This window comes from Artemia sp. Qi Xiang Cuo, chromosome 19 (genome assembly GCF_049724085.1).
Source record: "Artemia sp. Qi Xiang Cuo chromosome 19, ASM4972408v1, whole genome shotgun sequence".
Taxonomy (NCBI): domain Eukaryota; kingdom Metazoa; phylum Arthropoda; class Branchiopoda; order Anostraca; family Artemiidae; genus Artemia; species Artemia sp. Qi Xiang Cuo.
In genome coordinates, this window is record NC_142812.1 from 8,965,917 (window position 1) to 8,993,908 (window position 27,992).

At 36.6% G+C, this 27,992-nt stretch overlaps 1 pseudogene; it reads right to left on the reverse strand.

Annotated features, from left to right (window-relative positions):
* Positions 1-1,486: 1,486 nt before the first annotated feature.
* Positions 1,487-27,992, reverse strand: part of LOC148940467 (uncharacterized) — a 34,658-nt pseudogene continuing 8,152 nt past the window's right edge.

Below are 27,992 nucleotides of genomic sequence, written 5' to 3' on the forward strand. Positions count from 1 at the left end.
ATGTCTTCTTTAGATGCCCCCATTTTCTGAAGTGCATGTTTTGCATTGATCCGGTAGTGTAGCCAGCAATGAGCAGCCTGAATAAGAGGAAATATTTTTTTTCTCGCAACCTCTATACCCTTTTCTCTATCACTCACAAAAGAATTTTGCGGTGAATTGATGCTTGGTGCTTTCTTCATTAGAACTATAAACAGCTCTTCATGCGACTCAGCTGATCTATTTGTGTGAAGTAAAAATGCGAATGGAATCAGAGGAGTTGTCCCCTTGTGGTTGAAGTCAGGGTGTCGGAATGTCAGAGCTGAAACCCAGTAATTTCAAATGTTAGATTTGGTATCATTATATAACACTATCGGGATAACGTGTTTTACAAAGTAATCAAGTTCTAAGATGGAAAATTCTGATATACAGGTAACGGCTGCTTCTCCTTGCCCACAAATATTTTCTGTCACAACAAAATCAGTGTCCGTCATAAGATATGGAATTATGTTTCACGTTTCTTTGGATATAATGCTTTTTCTGGCCAAAGAAAAGGCACCCTTTACCTGCCGCAGACTTCTTAGAATATTTGTCTTCAGCTCATTCACTGTCTTGCTCAACTCTTTATGAAAATGTTCTCGAGGCGTCATTGTTGTGGTTTTTGCTACATTTTTGGCTCTTATTAATATAGGTTTCTCAGAAGGAACAAAAGGGATAGCTTCTGTTCCTTCTTTCTTTTTATGGCTTCCATGAGGGTCACAACTGAATTTTCTGTCACAAGTACCAACATAATGAATTACCGTACATAGGCAGTGCTCAAAGGGACAGTTGAATGCACATTGCTCATATCAAAAGATATATCTCTTCAAATCAACCATCTTGCCTTCAATCCTCTGTTGATTAACTCTCTTTTTGAAGTTTGGATGAACAGAGGGTACAGATATTGAGTGTCCCCCACTATTTCTGCTATAACGGTAACCATCGGCTTTGTAGTCTTGTAAGTATTCAAAGCTATCTGAACATACTAAAAAAATACTTTCTGCAGTAGGTGAGGCTGGAACTTTGTTGTTGCAGTGTCTAAACTTTGATATACGAGTTTCATGAACGGTCCTTAAGATTATAGAAGCCTCAGTAAATCTAAGTGCCACTTTGTTGGTTTTGTAAATATGTGGGTCCGCTGGATTAGGAAATGAGGCGCCATGTATTGTTTTAATTACACTTGGTAGATCATTTTGAAAATTTTGTACGTTTTTGGAAAAAAAACAAACATTCAGAGAAGGCTTAATAAAAGCCGATTTATTATTCTCAGCCTGTGTACTATAAATCTGGTTTCGTAAGAGCCCCGGTAATTGTCTTCACATAATTCATTGTCTATGTAAACCGTTTTGTTAACGTTAATTTTTTGTTATGGGTTTCTTTTATTGTTGTCATCATAGGCGTCAATAATCTGGAAATCATTTTCTACTTCCAGTCGAAAACATTCCACCATATTCTCTTGGTAGTCAAGCTTTTACATGTCCTTGCACTCTTTAGTGTCCATGCACTCTTTAATGTCCATGCACTCGTTAATTTCCATGCACTCCTTGAACTCCATGTCCAGCTTATCATTTTCAAAGTTCCCTTCGGTATCAATCACTGGATTAGGAAGTGAGGCGCCATGTATTGTTTGAATTACACTTGGTCGATCCTTTTGAAAATCATGTACTTTTTTTGACAAAAAACAAACATTCAGAGACGTCTTATTAAAAGACGATTTATTTTTCTCAGACTGTGTACTATAAATCTGTGTTTCGTAAGAGCCCTGGTATTTGTCTTCACATAATTCATTGGCTATGTATACCGTTTTGTTAACGTTACTTTTTTGTTCTGGGTTTCTTTTATTGTTTTCATCATAGGCGTCATTAATCTGGAACTCATTTTCTACTTCCAGTCAAAAACATTCAACCATATTCTCTTGGTAGTCAAACTTTTCTATGTCCTTGCACTCTTTAGTGTCCTTGCACTCCATGCACTTCTTGAACTCTATGTCCAGCTTATAATTTCCAAAGGCCCCTTCGATATCAATCTTTTCTGACACCTTTGCTTTAACGAGTGTTTGGTAACCATCCTTATTTATTTTAACTCCCTGTTGTTCATGTTCATCTGTGGATTTGCACATTGTACTTACCATTTTGAGCTCAAAGTCTTTCAAATACCTCTTAGTTCTTCTTTCAAGCTTGAGAATTTCATTTTTTTTCTTTCTATATGTTGATGGATTTGCCACGATAGCCTCTTGTCTTCTTGTTTTGACACATCATCCGAATAGAAATTACGAGTGGAACTAAACAGACACGTATTTAATTGTATTAAAAACTATATCCACGAGTATGTGAAAGGGGATCAAAACTTAAATGAGTAAAGCATTACTAGAGAGTAGCTGGATGTCAAATCCCCCTAAAAAAGGGAACGAAACTGCTTCTCTTTCAATGGCTTGGAACTTTGTTCAAAAAAAATCAAATGAATTTACTGAAAAAATGTGCATTGTTAGTTTATCGTTTTATGTTATAACGTTGATCCTTACTTTCAGTTGAAAAACATTCTTTTTTTTAAATTTGTTTTACGATAAATTTTCTAATAATGCTGGTAAATTTTCAATAATAAATTAAAAGTACATTAAAATAAAAGAGTTTTTTGTAATAAAAATTACAGTTAAATAAACACTTAAACCGCTGAGTTTCCTGTAATTAATTTTCATTATTTTCAATAGTTCCTTACAGTTATACGGACTATTATATTGATTTTACACTTTTTGTCCTTGATGTTTTGAAAAACTAAAGCACGCTGTTCGAGATACATATAGTTTTCAATAAAACGAAAAGGACATAACATACCTTAGACTTTTATGGTTTGGGAAGGGAGAAAGGGGCAGTAGCCAAACTCCTATTGGTATTAATTTTTGTTGACCATATAAAATTAGGGGGACAAAAATATTTTTGTCCCCCCTCGATAAATTCCACCCGGGAAATTCCCCTGAGCCCCCCCTGAAAACGGCCTTGGGTTGCACCCCTTACCGGGTTGGTTTGAGGGATATCAGACCAAGAGAGTGCATTTCAATGCCAAAATAGTCAAAAAAATTTGGAGATAGCTATTTTCTTCAAAATAGTTGAAAGGCCCAATAACTGTCTTTTGAGATAAAATGACCCCCTATAGCCCCTGGAGGTAAGCTTTTAAGTTATAACAAATGTCTTTTGTTTTATTTGTTAGTGGGAATTGTGCATACACATATGCTGATATTTATTCCTTAAAATCTTAATTATTTTTTATTTCTTAAAGTTATAAAATTGAAAAAATTAAAAAAAAATTAAGTAAATTATAAATTATATTCTATCTTTTGGAAAGCATAGAGTTTAGAACCCTACTTAGGTTAATTTCTGCTCGTTATAAGTTTGAGTTGTTTTAATTTTTGTTTGTTTTGGGTTTCATTTATTTATTGATACTGATATTTGGTAGTTGTATGCTTGATAAATTATTTTATTCTATTCTTTTTTAATTTTTGGTTTAATGGAGTTCTTTATTTTTTTTGGAAAATTATTTGGTGCAAAAATTTTTTGTGATTAATTTTTTTTCGTTTTATATTTAAATAGTTTTTTTCAGGGATAAAGATTGAGCCTCTTCTGAAGTTAAAAAGCAATTCCTTCCATAATAACCTTAAATAACCCCTGGGCATCAACTATGACCCTTGACCCTAATCTCTGGGGTTTGTTTCAATCCTAAAAGCCTCGTTATTTGATATTTAGACTATTTTGAATGGAAGGAGTCTCTCAATATTTCTAGTAGACACACTTTAGGACAATACGACGTGTGGGTAGGGTGGAGAGGGTAGCTTCCCTCTGATCACTGACTCTTACTAGATCCCTCTGATCTGAAAAAAAAATACATTGTGCCAACATCGTTCTTTACTTAGGCACCGCTACTACGCTGCTTATGATTTTATTTTTTTTGTCGTAGATGTATTGAAAAAAAAAAGATACATATAGTTTTCAATAAAACGGAAAGTACATAACAGGCTTAAGTCTTTTATGGTTTGGGAAATGAGAAAGGGGCAGTAGCCAAACTACTCTTAGTAGTAATTTTTGTTGACAATATAAAAATAAAACAGACTATGCACATAATATTTCTTAAAGAACAATTGCTGCAGTAGAAGCAGTAAACAATAGCGGTGTCTGCTTTGACAATAAACTTGTCAAACACGAAAAAGTTTTTTTTGTAGATATATAAAAGCTTCTCAGTCTAATACTAAGTAACCCTTGTGTTTCAGGAGACAACGTTAGAAAATTTGTGACAACAATTAAAAATAGTAAAACTTTAGCGTAAAGAGCAACGTATCAAGGAGGAGCGAAACCTCCTCATACGAAAATAATTTCTGTTCGTTTTATGTTATAACATTGATCCTTACTTTCAGTTGAAAAACATTCTTTTTTTTTTAATTTGTTTTCTGATCGTTTTTCTAATAGTGCTGGTAAATTTTCAATAATACATTAAAATTACAGTAAAATAAAACAGTTTTTTGTAATAAAAATTACAGTGAAATAAATACTTAAACCGCTGAGCTTCCTGGAATCACTGTTCATTATTTTCAATAGTTCCTTACAGTTATACGTACTTTTATATTGATTTTACACTTTTTGTCATTGATGTTTTGAAAAACAAAAGCACGCTGTTCGAGATACATATAGTTTTCAATAAAACGGAAAGGACATAACATACCTTAGACTGTTATGGTTTGGGAAGGGAGAAAGGGGCAGTAGCCAAACTCCTATTGGTATTAACTTTTGTTGACGATATAAAATTAGGGGGAAAAAAGTATTTTTGTCCCCCCTTAATAAAGTCCCCCCGAGCACGTCCTGTGAGCCCCCCCGGAAAACGCCCGTGGGGTGCTCCCCGTCCCGGGGGGAGGGGAGGGCGCTCAGAACCAGAGAGTACATTTCAATGCCACAATAGTCAAAAAAGTTCGGAGATAGCTATTTTCTTCAAAATAGTTGAAAGGCCCAATAACTGTCTTTTGAGATAAAATGACCCCCTCCCGCCCCTGGAGGTCAGCTTTTAAGCTATAAAAAATGTCTTTTGTTTTCTTTGTTATTGCGAAGTGTGCATGCATTTTTCGGCTGGGGCAGGGAGGACGAATTTTCTGCCGGGATATTTTTCAATGGAGAGGAAAGCTTCCAGGGGGTGAAATTTTCAGAAGAAATTTTAAACTGGGTGAATTTGCTAGAATTCATATACGAAATTTCTTTATATGTCTTTCTTTCTCTTTACCGATTCAATTTTTGCGTCGAGATGTTAAGGGTAATTGTCCGAGGTAAATTCCGGGGTTAAATTAACCATATCAGATAGAAAAAATGATTGTGGAAAACTGGTTAGGGCTTACTCAGTCACAAATTAGAACTTATATTTTCGTTATTATGGATCACTATCTGTTGATGGCAGCCAAAAATGGGGCAACAAATATTTTTCCATGGTTTTTCCCTATTCTGCTCTCTTTCCTTGGGTTACTTTATAATTACTTTATAGTCCTAAACTTCCAGACAGGCCATGCCCCCCTGCCTCCTCTTGTCGGTGCCCATGTTTAACATACCTGTCGACATTCTCTAAAATTTTAACCTCAATACTTTGAAGATTTTTCAACCTCACCCGTTGAAGGTTCTTTCCCTCAGAAAATACCCCCACCCCCGGCCGCAGCTCATTGGTCTACAAACACTTTCGACTTATAAAAAAAAAGTACTTGAACTCTCAATTTACGATCTAAGGAGCACCCTCTGAAGCTTTTGCGACCATGAGGCATAGGTGTGGATGAGGAAGGGATAGTTCTTTCCTATACGAAATAAATTCTGCTCATTTTGGGGTTTAATGTTAAACTTTACTTTCATAGCAACAGCGTACACCAGAAGTATTCCCAGAAATCATAAGGGAGTACATATCTATTTGACATTTTTGTTTATTATTTTGTTTCCGTTGCATCCCCCCCCCAAAAAAAAATATTCACCGTCATTTTTACTTAATTTGGATAACTTGGCTCCAGCTTTACCACCACCACTCCCCTCCCCCTTCCCAGGATTTTGAAGAAATTAAGGCACGGTCAAAACCCCTATGCATTCCAGAGGCCAGAACATACTTTGCACTTTACTGAATTAAATTTGAAAAAAAACTTGTTTATTAGATTTTCGACTATGTTGAACAAAATGGCTATCTCAGAATTTTAATTGGGTAACTATGTTAATTGGGTATTTATGTTATTTTATTATGTTCATGGCCGTATATTTGGTTTTAAAATACGCTTCTCTATCTATCTATCTAATATGCAGGATAATTAAACCAAACACATTTTGCATGCAGACCCGCTATACTTTAACCCCCCCTTCTAATATGCAAATATATATCCCAAATTTATTTCTAAAGTAACGAAGAAACTAAAGAAAAAACTGGTGTGTTCTCGAATATTACACAGCGTAAAATTGAGGGAGTGGCGTATAAGACAAAAGTATCAAAATTCCTTTCACCTACGGAAATTAAAAAAAAATAACACTCAAATAAAACTCTCACATGTTGAACGTCTTATTTTTCACGGGGGGTATTTGCCATGGGGGGGGGGGTAATTTTGTTTTAATTATTTGGTGAGCCAAAATCAAAACCTGCATTAATTCAAAAACGTTCAAAAATAAAATAAAAAAAAAATTTTTTTAATTGAAAGTAAGGAGCGACATGAAAACTTAAAACGAACAGAAATTACTCCATATATGAAAGGGGCTGGCCCATCTTCACCGTCTCTCTCGCTCTAATTCCGCTAAAGTTTGACTCTTTGTGAAAAATATATTTTTTTAAAAAATAAAATTTTAGCGAAACGAGCGAGCCGTTGCGGCGGGGACAGCCCCTGTCATATTAGGAAAAATTTCTGTTCGTTATAAGTTTTAATTTCGCTCCTTACTTTCAATTAAAAAAACTTTTTTTTTTAATTTAATTTTTGAAAGTATATTAAACCACCGTACCTACCCCCACCTAAACAATGACTCATTCCCCTCCCTCATTATAGCTGATACGTAAACACATATCGCCAAGCACAGCTTAATTTCATTACAAATAAAGCGAATCAAATTGATTGAATCCAGTCCTGCCTTCGTGTGCCATTACTTCTTTTACAACTGGAGAATCTAAAATATAGTTATTCATATTTTTAAACTGGAGCTTGAAACCTCCACGGCAGGGTTATCTGATATGATGTATCAGATAAATAGATTTTCAGTAAGATCTCTTGCTTTTTTTTGGGGTGGGGCCCGTTTTCAAAAATTAGGCAAATTTTATCAAAATTTTGTTTTTGGGTGTGGAACAATAAACTGAAAGAATTTTATATATTGATACCAATAGATATATCGAAAGAATTGACTTATTATGTTGATTCAAAATATATTAGTTTCATTAAATTTAATCGTACCCATCAAAAGATACGGGTCAGAGAAAATTTGTCTGAAAAAGTGGGAGAGACTTTCTTGAAGTCATATAATTTTAATGAAAACCACACCATCAGATTGAAACTGTAGATGTTTCAAGCTCATATCTGCAAAAATGTGGAATTTTGCAATTTTTACCAGAATAAAAATCACGGATGCGTGTTTATTTGGCTTTTTGGTGTTGTTTTTTTTCCAGGGGTTATCGTATCGACCTTGTAGGCCTAGAACGTAAGGATAGGACTCGTTCTAATGGAAATGAAAATTTATTGTACAATTTTTGTCTATATATAAAAACAGATAACATAGAAATAATGATCTTTTTTTCTGCGCTTCCAAAAGTACTGTTTTCATATAACTTTACAGTTTCATGAAATGTAATTAAACAAATAGGAAAGTGTTTTCATCTAAAATAAGGAGCAAGTTTAAAAATTAAAACAAATATAACACCTTTTCAACACCTTGCTCATTAAACAACAGTATTTGTTTTTTGCGGGGGTTATATGGGAGGATCTTTCAATGAAGTAAGTTTTCATTGGAAAGGAGTATTGCTGTGAAGGGGGTGCCGCATTTCACAGCATTATTAAAGAAAAAGATCAGAAATTACATAAAAAAACAAGTTTTCCAACTGAAAGTAAGGAGCACCATCAAAACCCGAAACGGACAGAAAATATTACGTATATGATTTGGTTCAACCCCTAGTCAATACTTCGCTCTTCAAGCCAAAGAATTTTTAGTACTTTCATAAGAGCTATTTATTGTAATTAACGGCCTTTGTGATTAAGTAAATATTTTTAAAGAATTGGAACAAAATTCGAACTTTAGCTTAAAGAGCAAGGTATTGAATAGGGGGGGAACCCCCTAATATACGTATTAAAAATCAATGAATATAGAAGTTCGGTACGTAAGTTAATTCGTAAGTTACGTACATTTATTACTAATCAAAACGTTCGTAAATAAAATTAAACAAGATTTGAAAAATCCATTTAATAAAAAAAAGCAAAATTAATATACAAATTTTGTTTTAATTATTCATGTGCGGTGAGCCAAAATCAAAACCTGCATTAATTCAAAAACGTTAAAAAAATAAATAAAAAAACAGGTTTTTTAACTGAAAGTATGGAACTTCGAATGAGCTCTCTCTTGATTTTATAGGGCAATTGGGTCGGTACTATTACCCCTGAAAAAAAAATAAACACGCCTCCGTGATCTTTCTTCTGGCAAAAAATACAAAGTTGCAGATTTTTTCAGATATGAGCTTGAAACATATGTAACAGGGCTTTCTGATACGCTAAATCTGACGGTGTGATTTTCATTAAAATTATTTCACTTGTAAGGGATGTTTCCCCCTCTTTCAAAAATTAGGCAAATTTTCTCAGGCTCGTATCCTTTTATGAGTAATACTAAACTTAATACAATTCATATATTTATAATCAGTATTATGAGCCAATTCTTTTGATACATTTATTAACATCAAAACTCCGTGTTTAAAAGTTTCGAGTACTATTGAGTAGTATCACTTGTTTTTTTTATTGTTTTTTTTTTATTAATAATATTTTATTACTTATATAAGGAGGTTATCACCTTAGTAAGTAAAACGCTCTTTACAATAAAGTTAAAATTTTGTTTAAATCACAAATCGCTGAATCACAAAGGCTGTTTAATTAGAATAGATAGCTCTTTTGAAAGCACTATAAAAAACTGTAGCGTAAAGAGCGAGGTATTGACTTGGGGATGATCCCACTCATATACGTAATAATTTCTGTTCGTTTTAAGTTCTTATGTTGCTTCTTACTTTCAGTTGAAAAAACTTGTTTTTTTTAATTTAATTTCTGATCGTTTTTAAATAATGCTGGGAAATCCGGCGCCCCCTTCATAGAAATATCCCTTACCCCAAGGAAACATCTTCCACGGAAAGATTTTCCCGAGTAACCCCCGCCGCCGGCCCCCCCCCCCCCCACCAGAAAAAAATCCTACATGAAAAGGGCTGTAAACTTCATAATAACCAAAACAATATCTAAAAAATAGGCAAAGTTCATAAATTGCAGCCCTTCCCCTGGGAACAGTGGGGAATTAAGTCATCTTAAAAGACATATTTATTAGATTTTCGACTATGTTGAACAAAATGGCTATCTCAGACTTTGAATTGGGTAACTTCGGGGAAAAAATGAGCATGGGAGGGGGCCAAGGTGCCCTACATTTTTTTGTGTCACCTCAAAAGGTCACTAGAACTTATAATTTCCATTCAAATTAGCCCATTTATGATCTTCTAGGATTACTGGATTGATAAGATCACCCCTTGCAACCTAAAAAAAAATAAATAAAATAAACACGCTTCCGTGATCTTTCTTCTGATTAAATAAAAAAAACAAGTTTTTTTAACTGAAAGTAAGGAACGACGTTAAAACTTAAAACGAACAGAAATTATTCCGTATATGAAGGGGGCTGTCCCCTCCTCAACGCCGCGCTCTTTACGCTAAAGTTTGACTCTGGGTCACAACTTTATTTTTTTAAAGAATAAAAACTTTAGCGTAAAGAGCGAGGCGTTGAGGAGGGGACAGCCCCTTTCATATACGGAATAATTTCTGTTCGTTTTAAGTTTTAATGTCACTCCTCACTTTCAGTTTAAAAAACTTGTTTTTTTTATTTAATTTCTGATCGTTTTTCAGTTAATGCAGCTTTTATTTGCATAAAAATTTTACTTTTCTTTTACTAAATGGATGTCTTTACAAATTAACTTACGTAACTAACTTCTATATTCGTATATTTTTCTTCTGGCAAAAAATACAAAGTTGCAGATTTTTGCAGATCTGAGCTTGAAACCAATGTAATAGTGATTGCTGATACGCTGCATCTAACGGTGTGATTTTCATTAAAATTCTTTCACTTGTAGGTGATGTTTCCTCCCTCTTTAAAAAATCGAGTAAATTTTCTCAGGCTCGTAGCCTTTGATAAGTAATACTAAACTTAATAAGATTTATATATTTATGATCAGCATTAAATAACACATTCTTTTGATACATTTATTGACATCAAAATTTCGTTTTTAAAAGTTTCGATTACTATTGAGCCGTATCGCTTGTTTTTTTATTGTTTTTTTTTATTACGTATATGTTATTACTTATATGAAGGGGTTCTCCCCGTATTAAATAAAACCCTCATTAAGGTAAAAGTTAAAAATTTTTATTAACAAACCCCAGAATCACAAAGGCCGTTTAATTATAATATATAGCTCTTTTTAAAGCAATAAAAAAAACTGTAGCTTAAAGAGCGAGGTATTGACTTGGGGGAGAACCCCCTCACATACGTTATAATTTCTGTTCGTTTTAAGTTCTAATATTCCTTCTTACATTTCAGTTGAAAAAACTTGTTTTTTTTACTTAACTTCTGATCGTTTCTTAAATAATGCTTGGAAATCCGGCGCCCCCTTCATGGAAATGTCCCTTACCCCAAATAAACATCCTCCACAGAAATATTCTCCAGAGTACTCCCTGCAGCGAGCCGCCCCCCTCCAGAAAAAATCCTTCCTGAAAATGGTTGTATTCTTCCCAATAACCAATAAATAATGCTGGCAAGTCCGGTGCCCCCTTCATGGCAATTTACCTTCCCCCATGTAAACTTCCTTCATGGCAAGTTCCTTCCATATTGCCCCCGGCCCTCGCCTTCCCCCCCCAACCAGAAAAAATCTCCACTGAAAAAGTCTGTATGCTTCCCAATAACCAATACTATATGTTAACATTGAGTAAAGTTCATAACTTTCAGCCCTCCCCTGGGGACTGTGGGGGATCAAGTCATCCTAAAAGACATTTTTATCATATTTTCGACCATGCTGAACAAAATGGCTATCTCAAAATTTTGATCGGGTGACTTTGGGAAAAAAATGAGCGTGGGAGGGGGCCTAGTTGCCCTCCATTTTTTTGGTAACTTAAAAAGGGCAATATAAATTTTATTTTCCGTGTCTATGATCCCTCCCACTATATTATAGGCCCACTGGGTCGATACTATTACCCCTGTAAAAAAAAAAAAAAAAACAAATAAACATCCATCTGTGATATTTATTATGGCAAAAAATAGAAAAATCCACATTTTTGTAGATAGGAGCTTGAAACCACTACAGTAGGGTTCTCTGATACGCTGAATATGATGGTGTGATTTTCATTAAGGTTCTATAACTTTTAGGAGGTCTTTCCCACTTTTTTCAAAATCAGCCAAATTTTCTCAGCCGCTTAACTGTTCATGGGTAGGATTAAACTTGATGAAAGTTATATATTTGAAATCAGCATTGAAATCTGATTCTTTTGATATATCTATTGGTATCAAAAACCCGTTTTCTAGAGTTTCGGTAACCATTGAGCCGGGTCGCTCCTTACTTACAGTTCGTTACCACGAACTGTTTGACAAAAAATACAAAATTCCACATTTTTGAAGATAAGAGCTCGAAACTTCTACAGCAGTGTTCTCTGATACGCAAAATCCCATGGTGCGATTTTCATTAAAGTTCTTTTACTTTTAAGGGTATTTCCCTCTTTTTTCTTAAATAAGTCAAATTTAATGGGTAAGACTAAACTTGATATAAACTTATATATTTTAAATCAGCATAAAGATTTGACTTATTTGACATATCTATCGGCATAAAAATTCAGTTTTTTAGAGTTTTGGTTACTATTGAGCCAGTTCGCTACCACTAACTGTTAGAAAGGAAATACAAGTGAATGTGGTTTGTCAGTTTAATATACATACGCTGATAGTTATTCCTAAAAATCTTAATAGCATTTGGTTTACAGTCTGTGATCTCATGATCTATGATTTTTTACTTCTGTCGATTTTTATCTAAACAAACAAACATGGCTACAACCCCTGGAGCAAAGTGAAATAGTAAACAAAAGTTTTGCTTTAACATCTGAATTGAAAGGAAAACTTCAACGCAAGCAAATTGAAAGATTTTGCCGTTATAATTTGCGTAATTGGCTAATTTGGGATGGCCACGACGTTTTTGAACCATAACTCAACATCTGATAATAAGCAGCTCTTACTAGTCTATCTTCATTATACCTAATGAGCTTCAACCAAAATCTAAGCATCACAATAGACCTACGTAGTTTTAACAAAAACAAGTCCATATCACCTTTCAGAATCTGTGAATGAGTTGTCTCAAAAAAAGCATATGCTATGCTTTACCCCCACCCCCTCCCCCAAAATATAAATATATATCCCAATTTTTTTTCTAAAATATTATATAATTAAAAGATTAATTAAAATAAATTACAAGTTCTAATATTAAAATTTATTAGGTATACACAAAATTTGACTCGCTTATAAGATATGTTGCTCGTTTTAGTTCTGGATTTCAAAAGAATATTGTCCCAGTCTTTATCTATCAAAGAAAAGGTTGAAACACCCTAAAGGCAATAAGATAAACGATGCCAGAAGAAACGCATGGGAACAGAGTTATCTTTTAAGATAACTCTGTCCCAAATGACTTCCACTAATTTTCGCTGCAAAGAGCGAGGCGTTGAGGAGGGGACAGCCCCTTTCATATACGGAATAGTTTCTGTTCGTTTTAAGTTTTAACGTCGTTCCGTACTCTCAGTTAAAAAAACTTGTTTTTTTATTTATTTATTTAGGGTCAGGTGAAATAATTCCCTAAGCCTAAAGGCACATTTCTATTGAGCTAGCAAAATATTCCACAACTACGTATGGACATTCGAAGCTGTCCGCTAAATTTACCCCCCTTGGAAAATACCCCCCGCCCCCGGTGAAAAATACCCCCCACAGAACACACCCCCCTCCCCGTAAGTAACCCGTGGAAAAAGAACCCCCCCCCTCTGTGGAAAAATAAGTCTTTCAAAATTTGGGAATTTTATGACTTTTGTTTTTTATTTTCCGTGGGAGGAAGAAATTTTGGTACTTGCACAAATGCGTCTGGACATTCGAAGCTGTCCGCTAAATTTACCCCCCCCCTGGAAAATACCCCCATCCCCCGGAGAAAAATATCCCCCAGAAAATACCCCCCACAGAAAACACCCCCTCCCCGTAAGTGACCCGCGGAAAAAGACCCCCCCCCCGCGGGGGGAAATTAAGTGTTTCAAACTTTGGGAATTTTTTATGACTTTTGTATTAAAAAAAATTTGCTTATTAATTTTACTTTTTTTTATTAAATGGCTTTTTCAAAACTTGTTTGATTTTATTTACGAACGTTTTGATTAGTAATAAATATATGTAACTTACGAATTAACTTACGTAAAGAACTTCTGTATTCATTGATTTTTAATACGTATATTAGGGGGTTTGCCCCCTGGTCAATACCTTGCTCTTTAAGCTAAAGTTCAAATTTGGTTCAAATTCTTTAAAAATGACTCCTTAATCTGAAAGGCCATTAATTAGAATAAAAAGCTCTTATGAAAGTACTAAAATTCTTTGCCTTGAAGAGCGAGGTATTGACTAGGGGAAAAACTTGTTTTTTTTAAATATAATTTCTGATCTTTTTCTGTAATAATGCTTGGAAATGCGGCGCCCCCCACATAGCAATGTCCCGGCCCCAATGACAACTTAGTGCATGGAAAGATCCTCCCATATAACCCCCGACCCCCCCCCCCTTCCAACCTACCAGAAAAAATCCCCCTGAAAACGTCTGTATACTTACCAATAACCAATACTATATGTTAACATTTGGTAAATTTCAAAACTTTCAGCCCTCTCCCCAGGGATTCCTGGGGATTAAGTTATCCTAAACGACATAGTTATCATATTTTTGACCATGCTGAACAAAATGGCTATCTCAAAATTTTGATCAGGTGACTTTGTGAAAAAATGAGCCTGGGAGGGGGCCTAGTTGCCCTCCATTTTTTGTCACTTAAAAGGTTGCTAGAACTTTTAACTTCTGTTCCAATGAGCCCTCCCATGACATTCTAGGACCAATGGGTCGATACGATTACCCCTGGAAAAAAAAAATAAACACGCACCCGTGATCTTTCTTCTGGCAAAAAATGCAAAATTCCACATTTTTGTAGATAGGTGCTTGAAACCTCTACAGTAGGGTTTCTGATACACTGAATATGATGTTGTGATTTTTATTAAGCTTCTATAGCTTTTAGGGGGTCTTTCTCCCTTTTTTCAAAAATCAGCCAAATTTTCTCAGACGCTTAACTTTTGATGGGTAAAACTAAACTTGATGAAACTTATATACTTGAAATCAGAATTAAAATTTGATTCTTTTGATGTATCTATTGGTATCAAAAATCCGTTCTTTAGAGTTTCGGTTATAATTGAGCCGGGTTGCTCCTTACTTACAGTTCGTTACCACGAACTGTTTGATATATTTTTTGGGTTAAGAGAATAAGATATTTGCGTCTCATATGCCATCTTCTATTCAAAGTACAAACTCTATAACTCGTAATTAGCAGACCCATATATACGATCGATATGTCTGTGTATCCTTGGCAAAAGCCAAAACAAGAGAAATTCAAGTTTTGTGATAAAAACCAGTTTTTTGAAATGATGCCTATACATGCCACATTTCGATAGAGTCGTTTTTGGTTTAGAATCGGATTAGCTTAAGAAACAAAACAAGTCTTGTGACGTCAGCTCTTAAACATGCCCCTTTTAGACAAGAATTCATTTTTGTTTCTATGGGGCATGGCCGCATAAAACCTGTTTCAAACATGCCACAAAGCGGCTGATCCTGTTTTCGACCGACCCGAAATTTGTTTACTCAGGCAGGAAGGATGGGGTACATAGACAGGGAGTATCGTTCGTAGTAATAGGTGACTGACCCGTGGCAAGTCAATGTACCGGTTAAACTAAACACATATCCATGCCTCAGGCTTGTGAAAGTGCATGTATATTCAGAATCAGCACCTCTCTTACTACTCCTGTAGAACCGATTGACGGAGATACTAGTGACTCAGATGAATTTTGCTTACAGTTATAGGAGCAAATAGACAGGGTCCCAGGTAGAAATATAATGTTATTACTGGGAGATTTTAACGCATAGGTCGGTAAAAATAGGGATAGATGGTATCCTAGCCTAGGTAAATTTGGTGTAGGAAAACAAAACAGCAATGGATACAGACTTTTGCAATTTTGTCGGTATAACAATCTAGTTATAACCAATACGGTGTTTGGTCATAAAAAGGATCATAAGTTAACATGGTATTCAGGTGATGGTAAGACAGCAAACCTTACTGATTATGTTATAGTAAACCGAAGACTGGCAGGATCAATACAAGATACTAGGGTATATAGGAGTGCCGTTATTGATGTTAAAAGTAAAAATCACCATCTAGTAGTGCCAAGGGTTAATTTAAAGCTGTAGTATCGGAAGGGTAACTACGTCCCAGGAAGTTATTATGTTGGTAGACTCCATGATGGGAATTTGAGGGAAACTTTCCAGGAACAGTTGAATACAAAACTTGAGAGTTTAAAATTTGATAATGTGGAAGATGGTTGGAATAATTTTAGAAAAATAATTTGTGAAGTTGCTGAAGGTGTCTTAGGGAAGAAAGCTGCAGCTAAGAATATTAGTGAAAAATCTTTATGTTTAATAGAAAGGAGAAAGGACTTGTACAAGAATTATCTGAGTGATAGATCTTATGAAAACAAAAGGAATATAAGGAAAGTGGAGAAAACATTAAAATATGAACTAAGGAGGTGCAAGGTGGAAGCCATGGATAAAATTGCCGAGGATCTGGAAGATACAGCTAGACGGCATATATATTGCATATATATATGCATATATATAATAGTAAAATATTACTGGCATGTTAATAAATTGAGAGGGAGTAGTCAATCCGGACTTGGCCCAGTTAAAGATAGGAATGGGGCCGCAATTAGCGATAATGAAAAAACTAAAGAAAGATGGGCCGAACATTAGAGTTGTAGGAAAAGATATAGAGGAAAATGAAAAGGTTTGTGATACCTTGAATGTGAAGGAATATTTTTTTAGTGAGGAGGAATTAACAACAGTACTAAAATGATTAAAAAATAATAAGGCTCCAGGTGCTGATAGGGTGGTAAATGAATTTCTTAAATATGGTGACTCTGAGGTTAGAAATAAATTATTGAAGATTATGAATATGATTTTTGAAAAAGGAGAAGTACCTGACGATTTTAAGAAAACCTTAATTAAGCCGCTTTAAAAAAGGTGATAAAAGTGAGTGGGGTAATTATCGAGGAATTAGTCTGGTCTCTGTAGGTAGTGAATTACTTAGTAATGTGATACTTTTTAGACTGAGAGATGCCGTAGACAAAGATTTAAGAGAAGAACAGTGTGGTTTTAGAAAAGTTAGAGGATGTGTCGACCAAATTTTCACTCTTCGGCTAATAGTTGAGAAGTGCCTGAGTTTTCCAACACCTTTGGTCCTCAGTTTTATAGATTATGAGCAAGCGTTCGATTCTGTTGATAGAAGGGCTTTAGTAAAGGTTTTATCGTTGTATGGTATACCAGACAAATACATTAAAGTGATTAGTGCTATGTACGAGAATAACACTGCTGCGGTTAAAGTAGGAAATGAGGTTAGCAGCTGCTTTTGTATTAAATTAGGAGTTTAGCAGGATTATGTTTTATCCCCCTTTATATGGATTATTTTGATGGATTTTATCTTAAGGGGCACAGGAAAGGCAATGGGAGACCACGGAATCAAATTTGGAGGAAAAAGTCTCCTGGACTTAAATTATGCTGATGATTTAAGCATCCTAGATGAAAGTGTGAGCAAAATAAATGGAGTTTTAGAGGTTTTGCGAGTTCAGGGTGCTAGAAAAGGTTTGAAAATTAATGTTGAGAATGCTAAGTCACTAAGGCTAGGAATAAGTGAAGATGAAAAAGTGACGTTGGATTATGAAAAGATTGATCAATTGGGCAGCTTCTCTTATCCTGGTAGTATTATTAGTAAAGATGCTGGGAGCTGTGAAGATGTTAAAAGTAAAATAGACAAAGCTCAGGGTGTTTTTTCACTATTGAAAAAAGTTTGGAAGAAACGGAAGGGGAGTCTACTAACCAAGATTAGAATATTAGAAGCTGCAGTGATGACAGTAGTTAAATATTGCTCTGAAGCATGGACGCTCCGAAAAGCGGATGAAGATTTGCTAGATGTTTCCCAGAGAAATTGCTTAAGGATTGTTCCGGGTACCCGGCTGACTGACCGTATTTCAAACAATAGGCTATACGAAAAATGTGGTTCAATATCACTCTCTAGGGCTATAATGAAAGAAAGGTTGAGGTGGCTAGGACAAGTTGTGCGGATAAAGGATGACAGATTGCCGGAGATTGTTTTTTTCGGCCAACCGTCTAGGGCTAAACAGAAAGCAGGTCGTCCTCGTCTGGGGTGGGAGGACGTCATAAAGAAAGACTTAAAGAACATGGGAACTTCGTGGGCGGGTGTAAAAAGGGAGGCTTTGGATAGATTGGGGCGAGGAGGAGCGTGCGTAGCTGTATTGGGCTCAGACGGCTTGGTGCTGCGGTGAGTTGTTAGTAGTAGTAGTATTAGTAGTAGAGTATGAAGCTGAAACTTACATGTCATCTTGTTGGGTACGCCACTACTACTGCTACTACTGCTATGATTACTATATCTACTATTACTGCTTCTTAAAACTAAGGGTACTAAGGTAAAAATCGCAGCGAACGTTGAAGGGAAGTTGAACTAAATCAAAACACACTAATTGCATGCAGATTGTCAGAAGGACGTATCAGCAATGTCCCAGAGTTTAAGTTGAAACTTTTAGGTTATGCTGGAGGACATTAAACTAACAAAAAGACACTATTTGCAGACTACTACTACTGTTATGGCTACTACGGAGGCTAATGCTATTAAGATGAAGCTTTCAGGGAATTTTTGGGTAGAGTTTGAACTAAACCAAAACCCACTATGTATATACATGTTTCCAAAAGGTGTTTTCTTAGAGTACAAATTTCAGGACATGTTGATGGAGATGTTGAACTTACTAAAAGGCATTATGTGAATGTTACTATTCCTGCTTGTGTTCTACTCCTTCTAATAAGGGTAAGGGCATTAAGGTGATTTTTTTGGAAATCTTGAGGGGGATGTTAAACTAAATCAAAACGCAATATTGGTTAAATCAAAACGCAAGGTTGTCAAAAGCAAGTATCAGAAATGTCTCAGGAACAGCTTAGGGTATTAAGTTGATACTTTCCGGGCTTTTGTTTTGGGGGGGGGGGGGTAGAACCTTCCCAAAGGCTTGTAGTGTTCAGTTGAACTTTTTAACTGACTCACTTGAACTTTGAATTACATGAACTCGGACTAAGAATAGTGTGGACTAACATATAACCCAAAAAATTTAAAGTCGGCTTTCAACATCCTCCTCAACATTGGCTGAAAGTTCCGACTAAATATCATTAGCTGTTCCTGAGATATTGCAGATATACATTTTTGAAAACAGGGATGCACATATTGTCTTTTAGTCGATTATAACATCCACCTCAACATTCTCTGAAAGTTTCAACTTAACACTCTTAACAGGTTTTGACATACTTCACATATTGGACATACCAGAATGATATACGCAAGATTCTTTGATTTAGTACAAGCTTCCCTGAAATTTGTAACTAAATAACAATAGCAAAACCTGATATATTGCACCTTTCGTCCTTTTGGCAACAGGGAAGCGCAAAGGTGTGTATTGATCAAGTTCAACACCCCTATCAATGTCTTCCGAAAGCTTCAACTTAATACCCACCACTATTCCTGATACATTGCAGGCGTGCCGTTTTGACAACCTAGCTGCATATGGTGTCTCTTGATTTGGTTTAACACCCCTCCAAGAGGCAAAGTTATTAGACCTTTAGAAAACTTTAACAAATTTGCTGTTTAATAGTTTTTGACCAAAACTAAGGGAGTCTCAAAAGGAAAATTGCCCTCATTTGCTCTCCAAGAACTGTTTGACACGCCCTTAAATTTTGAAGTTAATGCCCTGAGCCGATGCTGAGATATTTGTAATGCGCGCTTTTGACAATCAGGGTGCACAAAGTGCGGTTTGATTTTATTCAGCATCATCCTCAACATTCCCCGAAACTAGTCACAAGTAGATGTAATAACAGTTGCAAGTAGTCGCTTTCAAAGTTATCGGAGTCGGAAGTAGTCACAGTCAGTCACATTTGCAGCCGCATGTAAAAATAGTAATAGCAGTAGTAGTAATATTAGTAGCCCAGAAAGCATTAAGTTTTTACCCTTACCCATTCCTAAGATATTGCAGATACACCTTTTTGATAACTTGGATGCAGATTGTGTCTCTTGATTTAGCTCATCATACTTCTCAACATTCCCCAAAATTTCATTTCAATACTCTTACCTTTTCGGACACACCTTGGGTCAAATATTCCCCATTTCCCAATGATAAAGGCAAAAAAATGTAAAAAATGGACAGATCGGATAGCTTACGTTCAGTGCCCAGGGGGCTGTGGGGACATGGCATCCCCAGAAGGATAGCTATTAGACATTGTAACTATTTTCAATAAAACTTACTTTATAGATTTCTTTCAGAGTCAAGGAGGGCATTTAAAACAGCAAGAAGGGAGAGGGTCTGGCTGCCCTCCATTCCCTTTTTAACATCCTTCCCAAAACGCCTTTGAAATTCCAACTTGATACCCTTAGCCGTTCCTTAGATATCGCTGCTGTGCCCTTTTGACAACCCTTCAGCATGTATTATGTTTTGCTTTTGCTTAATATCCCTCCCAAGATTTTCTAAAAGTTTTTTCTTAATACCCTAAGGTTTTCTGGAGACTGAGGATCAAACTTGTCCCCCTTTTCCAAAGGCCAACCTTATGTATAAACAATGGGCAATTTACATAGCTTACAAAACTTGCCCCAGGGGCTGTAAGGGACCATGTCATCCCCGGAAGCACAGTTGTTTGATTTTTCGACTATTTTGAACAAAACGGCTATTCCAAAATTCCAGAAATCTTTAGGGGGAGGGGAGCGAAAAAGGAAGTGGTAGGGGGACGGTTGCCACAGGGACAGATCTGGACCTGTCAGCGCCCATGGAAACAATGGCATTTGATGCCCCCGTCACAATTTTGACATCAGGTAACAACATTTTACTGGTTATACAGTGCACATACAATTTAGATTATGCATGATCAGTCTTATCCTGAAGATTAAGATTTGATTTTACGAGCTTTTTTGTTCGTGTTCGATTAGATCAACAAGTTGTCTAAAAGCTGGTGCCCCCTACAAACCAGCGCACGGAGCAGGCTGACTATCTTGCCGCTCCTTAGATCCCGTCCCTGGTTGCCCTTCAACCGCTTCTCAACACCCCTTCAACTATGAACGTTTTAACTTAATACCCTCGGCCATTCTTGAGACATTGCAGATATGCTTTTTTGAACAACTAGATGCGCTTAGTATCTTTTGATTTAGTGCAACATGTCCCTCAGTATTCCCAGAGGCTTCGCCTTAATACTCTTATCTTTTTCGAACGCACCCTGAATCAAACATCCCCCTTTTTCCTAATGATAAATCTTGTATGTAAAAAAAGACAAATTGCATAGTTTGCAATCCTTGCCAAGGGGGCTGTGGGGGAATTGCACTCCCGGAGGTATAGTTACTAGACCTTTTGAATACATTGAAAAAACGCTTTTAAAAATTTTGATTAGTATTTAGGGAAGGGGGCATGACTGGTTGCCCTCAAATCACTCTTCAATACCCCCTCATATACCTGAAACTTTCCACTTAATACCCTCATCAATTCCTTAATTATAGCTGATACGTCCTTTTCAAAACTAGCATGTACACATTGTATTTTAGTTGTGTTCGGCACCCCTTTCAACAGCTGGAGGGGGGGGGGGTATTTCATCTCCCATGGGAATATTTTTGTTTACATTTAAACTATTTTCAACAAGATAGCTAATTTGAAATTTTGATCGGATGATTTTAGGGGAAGGGCATAGAAGCGAGGATGGCATCTCTCCAGCCACTTTTCAATATCCTCATCAACATGTTCTAAAAGTTTCAACTGTATACCGTCAGCCGTTCTTAAGATGTTGCATATCCTCCTTTTTGATAAACTCAATGCAGATAGTGCCTTTTGATTCAGTTTAACATACCCCTTAGCAATATCCATGGTTTCCCGTTAATACTCTTAAGCGGCGTTCACACGCGTGTCTAGCTAGAATCCCGTGTCTAGACACGTGTCTAGCCAAACTTCAATGTCTAGGCAACGACCATTCACAAGTAAAATTCGCTGCTTAGCTAGACACGCTAGACAAGGCGCTTGGCTAGACTTTGAGTTCTAGACTCTAGAACTCAATGTCTAGGATTTTCTATCACAGCCAATCAGAATGTGTCAAATTCCACTATTTTCATCATCTATGTTTACATTTTTAAACTGAAATTTAATTTTGTTTTCTCATTAAATGTTGTTTTTTCCATTTTAGGCAAATATGCAACACCACACATAATAGTGAAGCACACTAAGGCAACTTATCTTATCCATTATCTTGTGACAGTAAAAATAGGGATTACAATTTTGAAAGTTTTGCCTGAATAAGCTCTCTTAATTGGCTAGAAATGACAACTGTGATCTATTGGAAACTAGATTTGCAGTTTTAGCTAAGTGCCAAATTTTACTTGTGAACGGTTGTTGCCTAGACATTGAAGTCTGGCTAGACACGTGTCTAGACATGGGATTCTAGCTAGACACGCATATGAACGTTACTCTAGCCTTTTCGGGGTATGGCATCCATGAAGCCATAGCTATTAGTCTTTTGGTCTAGTTCGAAAAAAAATTTATAATTTCAACATTTTGATCAGTGTTGAGCAGAGATATCACTTAAAAAGGGCAATGGGGAATGGTTTCATTCCAACCCCTCTTCATCATCTTTTCAATATCCCTTGAAGTTTCAACTTAATAGCCTCAGCAGTTCCTAAGATATTGCTCGTATCCCCTTTCGACAACCAGCAAGTGTATAGTATGTTTTGATTGAGTTCGGCAGCTCCCTGAACATTTCCTTAAAGTTCAACCTTAAAATTCAATTCAATTCAATTCAATTTATTCGAATAAAAACATAACACAAACATTAATAACAATAAAGATCCTAGAAGATAACTTGTTAAGGACCAAGAGAAAAAAAAATGAAAGTAACACTGAAAGAGAAAAAAAATAGAATAATAAAACATGGCTAATTAGAGCAAATTTGTTAAAAATGGAAATATTAAATTATACCATCAAGTTTTGTTACAATTTTATACAACTTGCAGAAACTTGCGGCTAGTTCAACACTGGAGGGAATTTTGTTCCATTGGATAATAGATTTGTAAATGGGAGATTGCTGGGCAGCACTAGAAACGCATTTAGGAATTTTAAAGGCTCTATTGGATGAACGGAGACAATGGGCTTCAGAATTATTAATATTATAATAGGTTAGGAGTTGAGGTGGAAGATTATTGTGGAAAGAAGAGTAAGCAAGCGATAAATTTAGTTTTTTTATGATTTGATCAAGTCGAGCTATGCCAAAATCTGAATACAAATCACGAGTTGGATATAGACGGGGAAGCCGAAAAACTGCTTTAATGGCGCGGTTTTGGGCAAATTTGAGTTTTTTAATGAAGGACCGTTTTGTATTTCCCCAAACTGATCCGCAATAAGAAAGGACCGTTTTGTAAAACCCTGAGCCTTTTTGAATACCCAAGGTCAAACATGCCCTATTTTCCCAATAAGAAAAACCTTATATGTTAATAATGGGCAACTTGCATAGCTTACAACCCTTGCCCTTGGGGCTATTGTCAACCCCAGAGGCATAGTTATTTGACCTTTGGACTATTTCGAACAAAAGGGCTAACTAAAAATTTTGATCGGATACATTTGTGGAAAAAAGACTTGGAAGGGGTGCTGGCTGCCCACCCCCATCCCTTTTGACTCTTCAAAAGGAACCTTCTATTTCCAATCGAACGAGTCCCCTCCGAAGTTTATGCAACCACCCTTAAAAAAAAGAAACAATAAATAAATACTAATAAAACATCGAAGCCTTATTGCCCATTACTGCAGGCAACGCTATAGCGTTGCCTCTGATAGTATCAATTGAGCTTTATAAGTCAATTATTAGATTTATTCTGGTATATCAATCACTTGTACAATTTAAATCGTTGTATTGTGAAAGTTCAAGGGCTCTTCTGAGTGGGTTTGAAAAAGGCTTGGTTTTTATCGAAAGATCGCCCTCGAAAGATGGCCTTCGAAAGGCGATCGAAAGATCGCCTTTCAAATTATGCCAGATATCGCCACCCCTAATTGCAAATTTTTTCCAGAATCCCCCTCCCAGCAGAAAGTTTCCCCACTGGAAGACTCCCCTGTGGAGAGTTTTTACCGCAGAAAATCCTCCAGACAATTCCAATCCCTCTGAAAATTTTCCCTGAAACATCTCCACATTTAAAATGGATTCACCAAAGAAAAAGCAACACAAATAAAAAGAAAGTTTGACAAATTCTTCCCGTATAAAATTCCCGTTGAAAGTCCGCCCCCCCCCCAAAAAAAAACTTCCCTCCCCACGAAAAAATTCTCTTCGTGGAAAGTACCCCTCCCTCACAAACCCCTCTCCCTTCCTGAAAGTTTCTGTAGGTTTCCCTTTAACAAGTATTACATGTAAACAACTGGGGAAATTTCATAATTTACTGCCCTTTACCCAAGGGTTGTGGGTGATCATTTCATCTCCAGAGGAATAGTTATAGGCCCTTTCAACTATATGGAACAAAATGGCGATCTTAAAATTTAAATCCAACGACTTTGGGGAAAAAAGGGCGTGGGGAGGGCTAATTATCATCCAATTTTTTTGTTCACTCCAAAAGAGCACTAGAACTTTTAAATTCCGTTTGAATGAGCCCTTTCTCAATCTTCTTGGACCGTTGGCTCGATACCATCATTCCTGGAAAAAAAAAATACACATCTGTTATCTTTCTTGTGACAAAAAAAAAATCGTATTTTTATAGGTTGGATCTTGAAACATCTACTGTGGGGTTTTTTGAAGCTTGTCTTGTAGCTTTTGATGGGTGATATTGAACTTAATGAATTTTACATATTAAGAATCAGCCTAAGAGACTATTCTTTTAATGCATTTATTCTTGTCGAAATTCCATTGTTTAGATATTCACTTACTGTTAGGCTGACTCGCTCCTTACTATCTGTTAGATCATAGGCAGCGCGATAGCGCTGCCTAAGTAAAGAACGATGTGGGTACAATGTGTTTTTTTTTCTCCATACCCGGGCACTTCGTATCGAAAAAGTTGTCGTAGAAACTTCGAAAAGGGCTTATTCGATTGGAAATTGGAGTGGCTAGTGCCCTTTTTAATAGTCGAAAGTAATTGAAGGGCAACTACCCCCGCCCATCATTCCCCCCCACGCCCATCATTCCCCCAAACACATCCAATCCAAAATTTTGAGATAACTATTTTGTTCAGCGTAGTTGATTTCCAAATAGAAAATATCTTTTTGAGGAGCACACTCCCCCACAACCTTCGGGGCAAGTGTTTTAAGTTATGCCTTGAGGGCATATAAGATCAATGTTGACACAATGTACAGTTTTTTTCTTTAAAGCAGGGCACTTCATATTGATAGAGTCGTCGTAGAGACTTCAAAACGAGTTCATTCGATTGGAAATTGAGAGTTCTAGTGCCCTTTTTAATAATTACCCCTCCCCCTAACGCCAACCATTCCCGCAAACACATCCAATCGGAATTTTGAGATAGCCATTTTGTTCAGCGTAGTTGATTTCCAGATAGAAAATCTGCTTTTGAGGAGGACACTACCCCACACCCCTCAGTGCAAGGGTTTTAAGTTATGCCCTGGCGGCATATAAGGTTTGTATAAAAAGTGTTGTAGTAGAAACTTCAAAAAGGGCTCATTCGATTGGATATTCAAAGGGCTACTGCCCTTTTTAAAAGTCGAAAGTGATTGAAGGGCAACTAGCCCCCCCCCCCCACGCCCATCATTCCCACAAACATATTCAATCAAAATTGTGAGATAGCCATTTTGTTCAGCATAGTTGATTTCCAAATACAAATTTTGTTTTTGAGGAGGACCCTCCCCCAAAACCCTCAAGGCAAGGGTTTTAAGCTATGCCCTGGGGGCATATAAGGTTTTTTATTGAAGGTTTTGTCGTAGAAACTTCAAAACAGGCTCATTCGATTTGAAATTCAAAGGGCTAGTGCCCTTTCTAATAGCCAAAAGTGATTGGAGGTCAACTAGCCACCTTCCCCCGCGCCCATCATTCCCCCAAACACATCCAATCAAAATTTTGAGATAGCCATTTTGTTCACCGTAGTTGATTTCAAGATAGAAAATGTGTTTTTGAGGAGGAGACTCCCCCGAAACCCTCAGAGCAAGAGTTTTAAGTTATGCCCTGGGGGCATATATGGTTTTTATAGAAGGCGTTGTCGTAGAAACTTCAAAAAAGCCTCATTCGATTGAAAATTCAAAGGGCTACAGCCTTTTTTAATAGTCGAAAGTAATTGGAGGGCATCTACCTCCCCCCCACGCCCATCATTCCCCTAAACACATCCAATCCAAAATTTTGAGATAACTATTTTGTTCAGCGTAGTTGATTTCCAAATAGAAAATATCTTTTTGAGGAGGACACTCCCCCACAACCTTCGGGGAAAGGGTTTTAATTTATGCCTTGAGAGCACATAAGATCAATGTTTACACAATGTAGAGTTTTTTTCTCTTTAAAGCAGGGCACTCTATATAGATGGGTCGTCGTAGAGACTTCAAAACGGGTTCTTTCGATTAGAAATCGAGAGTTCTAGTGCCCTTTTTAATAACTACCCCCTATCATGCCAATCATTCCCTCAAATACATCCAATCGAAATTTTGAGATAGCCATTTTGTTCAGCGTAGTTGATTTCCTGATAGAAAATGTACTATTGAGGAGGACACTCTCCCACAACCCTCAGGGCAAGAGTTTTAAGTTGTGCCCTGGGGGTATAAAACGTTTTTATAGAAAGCGTTGTCGTAGAAACTTCAAAACAGGCTCATTTGATTGGAAATTCAAAGGGCTACTGCCCTTTTTAAGAGTCAAAAGTGATTGGAGGGCAACTAGCCCCTCCCCCCATGCCCATCATTCCCACGAACACATCCAATCAAAATTGTGAGATTGCTATTTTGTTTAGCGTAGTTGATTTCCATATACAAATTATGTTTTTGAGGGGGATCCTCCCCCAGAACCCTCAGGGCAAGGGTTTTAAGTTATGCCCTGGGGGCTATAAGGTTTTTATTGAAGTCGTTGTCGTAGAAACTTCAAAACAGGCTCATTTGATTGGAAATTCAAAGGGCTAGTGCCCTTTTTAATAGTGGAAAGTGATTGGAGGGCAACTAGCCCCCCCACGCCCATCGTTCCCCCATATACATCACTTCAAAATTTTGAGATAGCCATTTTGTTCAGCATAGATGATTTCACGATATAAAATGTGATTCTGAGGAGGAGACTCCCCCACAACCCTCAGAGCAAGGGTTTTAATTTATGCCCTTGGGGCATATAAGGTTCTTATAGAAGGTGTTGTCGTAGTAAACTTCAAAAAAGCCTCATTGGATTGCAAATTCAAAGGGCTACAGCCCTTTTTAATAGTCGAAAGTAATTGGAGGGTAAATATCCCCCCCCACGCCCATCTTTCTCTAAACACATCCATTCAAAATTGTGAGATAGCCATTTTGTTCAACGTATTTGATTTCCAGATAGAAAATAAGTTTTCGAGGAGAACGCTCCCCCACAACCCTTAGGGCCAGGGTTTTAAGTTGTGTCCTGGGGGCATATAAGGTTTTTATAGAAGGCGTTGTAGTATAAACTTCAAAACAGGCCCATTCGATTGGAAATTCAAAGGTTTAGTGCCTTTTTTAATAGTCGAAAGTGATTGGAGGGCAGCTAGCCCCCCACCCACGGCCATCATTCCCAGATAGGAATGGGGCCGCAATTAGCGATGAGGAAAAAACTAAAGAGAGATGGGCCGAACATTTTGAGAACTTGATTAACCGAGATAGAGTTGCAGGAAAAGATATAGAGGAAAATGAAAAAGTTTGTGATACCTTGGATGTGAAGGATGATTTGTTTTGTGAGGAGGAATTAGCAACAGTACTAAAAGGATTAAAAAATAATAAGACTCCAGGCGCTGATAGGGTGGTAAATGAGTTTCTTAAATATGGTGGCTCTGAGGTTAGGAATAAGTTACTGAAGATTATGAACATGATTTTTGAAAAAGGGGAGGTACCAAATGATTTTAGGAAGATCTTAATTAAGCCACTTTATAAGATAGGTGATAAAAGTGAGTGTGGTAATTATCGAGGCATTAGTCTGGTCTCTGTAGGTAGTAAATTACTTAGTAATATGATACTTTTTAGACTGAGAGATGCCGTAGACAAAGTTTTAAGAGAAGAACAATGAGGTTTTAGAAAAGGTAGAGGATGTGTTGACCAAATTTTCACTCTTAGGCTAATAATTGAAAAGTGCCTGAGTTTTCAAACACCTTTGGCCCTCAGTTTGATAGATTATGAGCTCGCGTTCAATTCTGTTGATAGAAGAGCTTTAGTAAAGGCTTTATAATTGTA